The 9,919-nt window shown below is 29.1% G+C and overlaps 1 pseudogene across 1 annotated transcript; it reads right to left on the bottom strand.

Moving 5' to 3' along the window:
* Window positions 1-256: 256 nt before the first annotated feature.
* On the bottom strand, window positions 257-7,253 carry LOC145156702 (glutamine synthetase nodule isozyme-like; annotated as a pseudogene). Its single transcript, XR_013736866.1, has 12 exons — window positions 7,150-7,253; window positions 4,662-4,701; window positions 4,426-4,529; window positions 4,246-4,294; window positions 1,850-1,956; window positions 1,618-1,705; window positions 1,374-1,502; window positions 1,196-1,270; window positions 1,036-1,089; window positions 906-943; window positions 663-822; window positions 257-484 (listed from the first exon to the last, which is right to left on the bottom strand). The product of XR_013736866.1 is annotated as a glutamine synthetase nodule isozyme-like (transcript).
* Window positions 7,254-9,919: the final 2,666 nt, after the last annotated feature.

Raw genomic sequence — 9,919 nt, 5'->3', positions numbered from 1 at the left:
AATATAAAGATGTTTGAATGTTAAACAGTTTAGTTTTTTAATAGAATAGCCAAAAGGCCCTATTGTATATTGGTCAATGCAATGTAAGAAATACGTTGATAAAATAGAAATTAAAATGTCAACCCACCAAATATGATTTCTTAAATTATTGAAAACTTTCACTTTTGACCTAGCTTCCGTAATAATAGAAAATACATGCATGATATTCCATTTATTATTTGTTTGCACAACAAATCAATCTTTAAAAAAGGTGACATATGGGACAAAGCCCACTTTATTTAAGACTAGAAACACAAACATTATTAGTTCAATTCCAAACCAAAGAACAAACTCAAGGCTTCCACAAGATGGTGGTTTCAGCAATCATAGAGGTAACCACATACGGATCCATATTCGACCCGGGCCTTCGGTCCTCAAAATACCCTTTTCCTTCTTTTGCAGTTTCTGTCCCTACCCGAATAGACACACCACGCTTTGCAACTCCCTATGAAACACAAAATATATCTCACATATATGTTAACAATCAAACTGTCTCGATTTTAATTGTTGTGACAATAAAAATGACTTGAAGATGAGTTCTTGGCAATAGTCATAAATTTTATGGTATAACCTTTTGTATCTTACTAAAAAGTTAAAAGGCAAAGATTTTTTATTTCTCGTACCCAGGAAAATGTGTTGATGTCAGCGGTTTCATGAAGACCGGTGAGACAATGTTCATTGCCTTCGCCATAACTAGCAATGTGTTCTTCATGCCTAAGCCCGAGCTTTTCAATAGCCTTTTGGATAACCTCATATCCACCTTCTTTCCTCATTGATTTTGTGCTAATATTTTTTACACATAATAATATTAGCCTAGCTAAACTATTAACTATATAAAAGTAACATTTGGTATATGATATATATACCTATAGTTAGTATGAGCTCCTGCTCCATTCCAATCACCCTATTGCAATTATTTGAAAACCATAGATGAAAAATGATTACCTATGTTTAAAAAACAATACATGAAGTAGGGTTTTCAAAACATAATCTAACCGGAACTGGTTTTGGATTGAACGAGACAATCACTCCGGCAATTTCAGCAACCCGCTGTTAAATCATAATCATAAACACTCTTTGATCAAAAACTTACAAACTAATCTAGAGTTTTCAAAAGATGTAAATGTAAATCTTGTTCAAGAAATGATTGAATCACCTCTAGAATATAACGAGCAACCCATAACTCATCAGCAGCAGTTATTCCGGCTGAAGGTCCCACTTGAAACTCCCACTTTCACATTTGGAAAAATATACATATTAGATATAATTTCTTGAATCAAAATGAAAATCTAAACTTTACGATTTTATTCAAACTTAAAGAATAATTAATTTACCTGACCAGGCATAACTTCAGCATTGACTCCTCCTATAGTAATACCAGCATAAAGACATGCCTTGTAGTGAGCATCAACAATGTCACGTCCAAATGCTTTTTCAGCACCAACCCCACAATAAGATGGACCCTAATTGCAACATAGTAAATGAATGTTTGAAGAATCAAAAGCTAAAAAGTACAATAGAATAAAATTATGTTTTAAAAGATCAAGGAAAAATTAAATAAAAACTATTGATGGTTACTTGAGGTCTTGGGAAACCTCCTATAGGCCAGCCCAAAGGCCATTTGGTATCTTTTTGCAACAAGGTGTACTCTTGTTCAAGTCCAAACCTATAAAGCAAATAAGGTTATTAGTAGATATTGAGGACATTATTTGTATAACATCTTAATAATTGTTTTTGAAGCATTACATAAAGTAATTATATCAAAGTATGTTGGAAAAGATGATATGAATTCAAATAATATAAGAACTACCATGGAGCTTCTGCTACGACATCTGGATGGCCAAAAATTTTGGCTGCATCGAATCTTTTGTTTGTATAGATTGGATCCCCAAGTGGGTTGTATGCGTCGCACAAGACCTTCACGATATAATAAATAACAATATATTTTATGGTAACATGTCCAAAATAACAGTATATTTTATATATGGTAATATATATAAAAAGTCTAGATTTTGATTTTTTTGGGTGATTCAACCCATGTATTTTATTTCGATCAACGAAAATTATTTGTCTTTTAAAAAATTCCAACATATCTCCTGTTTAGTATCTGTTAAAACTAATACGTCTTATCTCTTAACTACGGCATCATGTGTATTCTATAAGGGAGGTGATATTGCCACGGCAATTTTTGATAGTTCCACTGAAAAAATATGAATTGACAATTTTGCCCCTATTTACTTAAAAGAAAGCAACCTGGTTTTAGTTTTTCAAAACACACACCATAAATCAAGGATAATAACTGCTCCTATAAAATAGTATTTTTTTTACTGAAAGAAAATTATATTTTCAAAACATCTTTGTATTCCACCATAATCTCACATCCCATGGAGAAATCGTTTGGAGTTTCAGAGCGTGATCATACAAATTAAGAATTGAAAACAAATGAACCTTAGTAGCTTCTGTTTTCAAATAAGCATCCCATATCTGGAAGACCACTTTATATCACTCAAAGCAAAGAAGACCTCGTCATAAATATACATCACTAAACAACCTTTCGAGTTTCGTCACAGCCATGGCGACAAAAGGATTGGATTTGATTGATTTTGTATTTCCCATATTAAGGTTCAAAATTTACCACCATGTAGCCTTCTTTGTTCGTTTTGTTGCAATGGCAATATCACCTCCCTATATGTATTCCCTCATCCTCCTCGTATTGGAATCAAATCACAGCCCTTCCTCCGACATGGCGAGCAACCCACGGCGCAAGCTCCAGCGATGTCAAGGCTAAGCGTACGTTCACCGGCGTTTTGCAATCGATAACATCTATGCTGCTTCTCTATGCTAAGAAAACTATTATAGCTTCGAAAAAGTTGAACAATAATACAAAGATCTATCTGGGGATGCCGAAGAAACTAATTTCCTCCATAAGCAACAAAGCGATCAAGTTGCGCCACCGGATGAAGAGAACATGAGAAGAAGGAGGTGAGCACGGAAGGGCTGGCGGAAGGAGATACTGATAGGGCGATAAATATCAGCCCCTGTATTTCTCCGGTGTAATCTATTATGACGAAGACGGCAACCTATTTAGTGAGTTACCCATTCGAGTGCAAGTCAGTTTCCGGGATATGTTTGTACTCCGGCGACGTCTAGTTGGACCTCAACGCCTGGGCGAAAATTGACGTCTGAGTGATGTTAGCTCTGTTATGTAAATTACTGGTTTTTTGTTTTCCGGTGAGAATTTCGTAGGTCAAATCCCAATTCTGATATCCGCTTGAAGATCTTGTATTTTTTTAAGGAAACATTGATACTTCTCTCTCTAAAGTAAAGAAGGGCATAATTGTCAATCTATATTACTTTCCAGTGGAAGTATAAAAAGTTACCGTGGCAATATCACTTCCCATTCTATAAAATATTATCTTGTTTCCTATACTGACTTCTCATTTACCGGTTAAATATGTTATACATATACGATTTAGGTAAATGAGAAACCATTTCAGAAATTAAGTTTTATTTTAGGAACTACATAAGATGCCGTGTAGATAGGGTGATTGTATCTATAGTGGAAATTTCATTCAAAAATATCCGTTTTTTATTAATTAAATAAAAAATACTTAAACCACAAAAATAATACCAAAATCTGGTTGTATATTGTCCGAGAGAGGTTCAATATCCTTCTACTAAATATTCATACTTATTTTCATATTCACCAAATCATTGATAATTGACAAGTGTTAAAAATCAATGATGAGATGAAAAAAATAATGCATTACACATTTCAATTGCATTACACATTTCAATCATTTACTAGGCCAGAAGATAAAATAATATGATAAAATAGGACGATCTTTTATTTTTCATTGCCTTATATTTTATAGACTTATAATGTTTATTGATAAATATACAAAATTGTTGTACCTTGTAATTGATGACATTGTATAAAAATGACTATCTTAATTATCTATTTTTTTGTTCTTCAAGGTAATGTTGTCGATCATAATGTTTTTTTTTCAAGAAATCAAATATGTTTTTTGTTCATATCCATAATATTCTATATTTCATTCTTTTATATTTCATTATTTTATATGAGTACGAAGATAATCGGAAACAAAAGATAAAATAATATTTAATTTTCCTTTTTTTCTATATGTAATATTGATGATACTGATAATTGTTACGAATATATTCACAAAATCATAAACTACCTACCAAAATATTGTTGCCCCTCCTGAAAGGATCCTTGAAAACTGCTTGGGAGCTGTTCACTCATTGCAAATTAATCACAAATCTGGTTAGATGCCGAAATTTATTTATATAAAAAAAAAGCTAGAATTAAATTAAAATTAAATTGTTGGTTTGGAAAATATAGGGTTATGTTAGTGCACTCACTGTAAGTTCACTTCGGTTTCGTTGCCATGGGCTTGACCGGTGCTACTTCCATCGTAGTTCCATTTTGGAAGCTTTTGTGGATCGTCGATCGGTGTAGAAAGTGTCTTAAAGCATTCAAAAAAAATATTTATTTACATAATGATTCAAGATAATTTTATATATTTTTGTAAAATAATTTTATTAGAGGATATAACAAATTTTCTTTTGCGTGATTTTCCTTGAACGTGAGAGCTTACTCTAGCTTTACTTCTGAGGTCGAGGCCAGATCCACCAATCCTATGAAGAAAAAAATTAAAGAAAAGTTAGTTTGTATTATGAAAGAACATTTAATAATGCGAAACTTAAAAACAATAGAAAGAAACAAAAAAAAACACATAAAGCAGAATACCATGTTAGATAATGTTAATATATCAACCTACCTAAAAACAAAAGAACTCCATAAATTTCATGAACTCCAAAAAGAAGTAACTACCACCGCATCAAAAGTTTTGTATCAAGCAAATTGAATCCGTCCACATAGTAATGGAATATAGCTTGTTAACCTTTATGATGAGAATGGTTTCATTTTTTATTAAAACAAATAAAAAAAAACCCGGATAGCAAATTGACATAGTTTTGTTATCCGGGTTCTTTTTATTTGTTTGTTATCAATGTTGCTAAAATTTAACAAAAACATGTAATTTTCTAAAATATAATACAAGACGAGACAAACACATGCTTATTAGTAAAACATAAAATGACATAGTTTTTGGTACTTTGGTTATGTTTATTTTTTTCTTAGTTTTTATATATAAGAAATCAAACTGAATCAAAAAAAATAAATAAATAAATAAATAAAAATCAGTTTGCAAAACAGTTTGGTCTTTTTGGTTTTGAATTTTCTTGTTTTTTTTGGTATCTACAGTTTTGAGTTTTTTTTTTCATCAATATTAACCAACTTTTATTTCTCTAATCACAAGGAATTCAACATAACCCATGAAGTATAATCACCATGATCTCAATCATATAAGAAACATTAATGTTCAAGTACGTTGGATGTCTTGTGATTGACAAAAAGTTATAGAAAATATCATTTTTGAGGATATTATTCTATAAATTTTCAAATCATGATTCTACTTTATAAAAAAAATGAAATCGAAAAACTAACGGTTGGTTTTTGGGTTAATAACAACATATTTTTTTCGTTCATTTTGGGTTTTTATGTAAGAACCAAAATACCAAAGATTATGTCATTTTATTATATGTTTAATTAAGTAAATATGTTATAAATTAAAATAATTATCATGTATTTATTTCTATTGAAAACTAAAATATTAAGCATGTAGCCTTGTCTAGAATTAGATTTTAAGAATTCACATGTTTTTGTTAAATTTTAAATGTTAATGAACAAACCAAAAAAGCAACTAAAAATGAAAAAGTGGATTGGTTTGGTATTTTCAAAGTATAAAAAATCAAAATTTTTTGGTTTTAATGTTTGGTCAGAAGTTACATTGTATCTTGGAAAAAGAAAAATGTTGTTTCAAGTATATATATATATATATATATATATATATATATATATATATATATATATATATATATATATATATATATATATATATATAGTTTTTTATGAAAAAAAATAGAAATATGAGTGGCTTTTAAAAAGAATCGTAATAGCTTTTTAGATAAATTAAAAATATAATAATTTTTTGAATATATATGAAAAGTTGTATTTGTAATTAACTTTTCTTGTGATAAATGAGTCTTTTGAATTCTGATGACTTCATCATAAAATTGTAATAAAAATCTCAAAAAAATGATTTTACTACTATATTTTCTAAAATAAATATTCACTATTTTTGTCATATTATATTTACAAATTTGACTATGGACATGCGTGCACCGAAACACTTGTCACCCACTTTTGTACTAAGTTAACATGTGTCATTGGTAATAACTTTATCGTCTCCACGTATACATTTCCAGATAAAGTATTGCAAACAATACTATTAGTATTACGAAACAAAATTTGTGAAAAGATCATTTTATAGTGAATGTTATCATCAAACAACTTTGTTAAAACAAATAATTTATAGTCAATTTGTTCATTAAGCAAATTTATGAAATATATAATAATAATTTATAGTCTTATTAAATAAGAAATTGTTTTTGTTGATGTTGTATTTGATGTTTTTGTAAGATGAAGGTGGAGTCCAATATTGTTTCTTAAAAAGAGATAGGAAAGGAATGGTACTCCAACATACATAAATACTTATTAAACTATGTTGCATTATCGCAACGAACATGGGTTACATTGACAGTTTTGTATCAAAATCATAAAAAAAAACTATATAAACAATTTTCTATTTTTAAATTGTAAAAATAAAATATAATGACTGGTATAACTCTTTCTACTTTAAAGCATAATAAAAATGTATATTTGTATGAACAATAAATTTTGATTATAAAATTTATACACATATGTTACAAATATTATGTATTTGATCATTATACATTGATGATTGACTATCTTATCTACTGATCGTAATTTCCTAGCAAAACACTCATTAAAAGATTATAATAGTATTATATTAACGCTCGTTGACAAAAAACATGTCAAACACATTCGTTTCCTTGTCAAACAAAATCATAACTTTACTACTATAATTTACAAGAAATAAACAGAAATGAATTAATACTGCGATTTGAAAGCTAACAATTTGCAATAAAAAAATAACTGACCAAATGTACTCTGCAATGATGGTGGCGGGGTTGAGGTTGAGATTGATGAAATCTGTTACCCTCGACATCTTCTATGTTTTCTGGATTGGGGGATTTGGAAGGGGAGTTGCATTTTATAGAGTAGAAATGTAGAATGCCTTCACTTTAATGAATACACCCAAATCTTCAACCACTTTATTTGTTTTTTTGTTATTTAGTTTATGTAAATATTAATAAATACGGTACTACACGGTTTAGATAAATCGTAAAAAAGTCACTATATTACAGTAAAATTTTGATTTTTATGAGTTATTTTTTTTTTCAATTATGTCACTATATTTACAGTTTTGTTGCATTATCAACCAAATGACCGGTTTCTATGTTCTCTCCGTAACCACATTTCCCAAATTGCAATAAAGTCGTTAAGTTTAAGAGAATTTTGATTTTGACACCAAATTCAAAATGCAAAAAGTCACTATATTACGATAAAATTTCAATTTTGACACCGAGTTTTTTTTTCTCAATTATGTCATTACATTTACAATTTTATTGCAACGTCAACCAATTGACCGATTCAGGAGATGATTCAAACTCACTTACAAGTCAACGAAAATGGCATAATCACCCTTTCAAGAAATGTTATTGTGGTTAGAAGCTCGATTTGTACAACAAATAAATGAATATCCTTACAAGGTCGATTTAGTGGTTCAAACTCACTAATCATCTCTTGTATCGACCTTATAGAGGTCTGCATTTACTTGTTGTATAAATCGAGCTTCTAAACCATAATAGCATCTCCTAAAAGGTGATTACGTCATTTTCACTGACTTTTAAGTGAGTTTGAATCCCTAGATTGACCATCAGACGCCATTTGTGAAGAAATACTCTAACGAGAATTAAACATTAAACATTATAATAAAAAGTGTCACCTAATACTCGCTGATTTTTAAGTGAGTTTGAACCACTGGATCGACCTAAAAAGATATGTGAAATTGGGTTCTATGCAAAACTTATATTTGAAACTTAATACTACCACATAAGATTTGATATGGCTTCCACATCACAATATTGTAGAGCATATTAACCGAAAAACCGAACCATAATCATATTAACCGATATAACCGAATCATTTTAACCGAACTATTACTAAAAGATATGGTTCGGTTTTTAATTTTGATTAACCGAATACATATAGTTCAGTTATGTTTTTTTATCAAAAACTGAACCATTATAAATCGAACCGAACCAATAATATCAATAATGTTTTTAGAATAATATAATATTAAATATATGGTATGTAATTATATTGGGAATTAAAAATTTTAAAGGTGGCGAATCTAGAAGCGAAAACCATGTGGTTCCCAATTTAAATGAAACCGAAAAAAATGAAAGAGAAAAAAATACTAATGATGGGTTGGGTGGGTCGTATGAATTAAAAAAAATTTAACATAACTTCAATAATTATATTAAATTTCTTACAATTATATTCAACGATGTTTTATATCTTGAAATATATTCATTGTATTATTATGGATACTTTCCAAAACATATTTTTTCAATAACTATTGTACTAACCATGTTAATTGTAACTAAGAACAACACTGATTTCAAAATAGTCACTAACCATAACTAACAAACATAACATTAGTTTTATATCCACAATATTTTTCGAAAGCAATATAACAATTTAATATGTTTATGTTTAATACTTATAATGTATAAAAAAATTCATAGGATGAGTAATTAAGAAATATTGTTTTGTAATTATCTTCACTTGTGATGGATGAGTTGGGACATCGGTTCTAAAGGATAAATAATGAGAATATCAATTTAAAATTTTAGAACTAACGTAAGTTTTATTATCAATCAAATATTCTCAAATCTCAACTAATTGTATAAACTTGGAAATAAACAAATGTCACAAACTTATGAGCTGTGAGTTGAAGATGGAGGTATGTCCTTTAAAATTTATAAGATAATTTCTAATCTTTTCAAGATATAATTTATAATATAAGTTGCAAAATAAGGTAGGTCCTAGGACCCACCTTAACACTATGTATATACAGCCCTCGTAATTATTTGGAGTTAGATTAAATAAGTAGTATTCTATTAATACAATTATATATACACAATCATTTACTTTTTATAACGATAGACTTTGTGTTTTTTAATTTTTACTGAAAACTATTTTTTTTATATCATCTTGGACCATTTTTGGTTAACCGATATTAACCATAAACCATAACCATTAACCAACTAAAACCATTAACCAAAACCAATATTAACTGCTACCTAATGATTATCGAAATACATTAACCAATTGTAATGGTTATGGTTCAGTGTTCACCAATAACCAAACCAAACCGCCTCATACACACCCCTACAATATTGACATGTCATTTATTTCGTAACCTGCTTGATTGATGGTAACCAGTTAATTGGTTGACATTGCAATATCAACAAAAAATGTTGCAATATCAACAAAATTGTCGCAATATCTAAAAAAAATTGTTGCAATATCAACCAAAAATTGTTGCAATGTTAACCAATTGACCAATTACCATCAATATAACACGTTACCAAATAAATGACATGACAATATTATGATGCGGAAGCCATGTAAGATCTTATGATGTAGGATTGAGTTTCAAATATAGGTTTTGCATCGAATCCAATTTCACGTATCTTTTCAGATCGATCTAATGGTTCAAACTCACTTAAAATTCAGCAAAAAAGGCATACTCACCCATTTATGTGACATTTTTTATTATAATGTTTAATGTTTAATTAT

Source organism: Lactuca virosa, chromosome 2 (assembly GCF_052849685.1).
Source record: "Lactuca virosa cultivar CGN04683 chromosome 2, Lactuca_virosa_CGN04683_v6, whole genome shotgun sequence".
NCBI classification, from domain to species: domain Eukaryota; kingdom Viridiplantae; phylum Streptophyta; class Magnoliopsida; order Asterales; family Asteraceae; genus Lactuca; species Lactuca virosa.
Note: the sequence above shows the minus strand (reverse complement) of the source record. Positions and strands in the feature narration are given on the sequence as shown.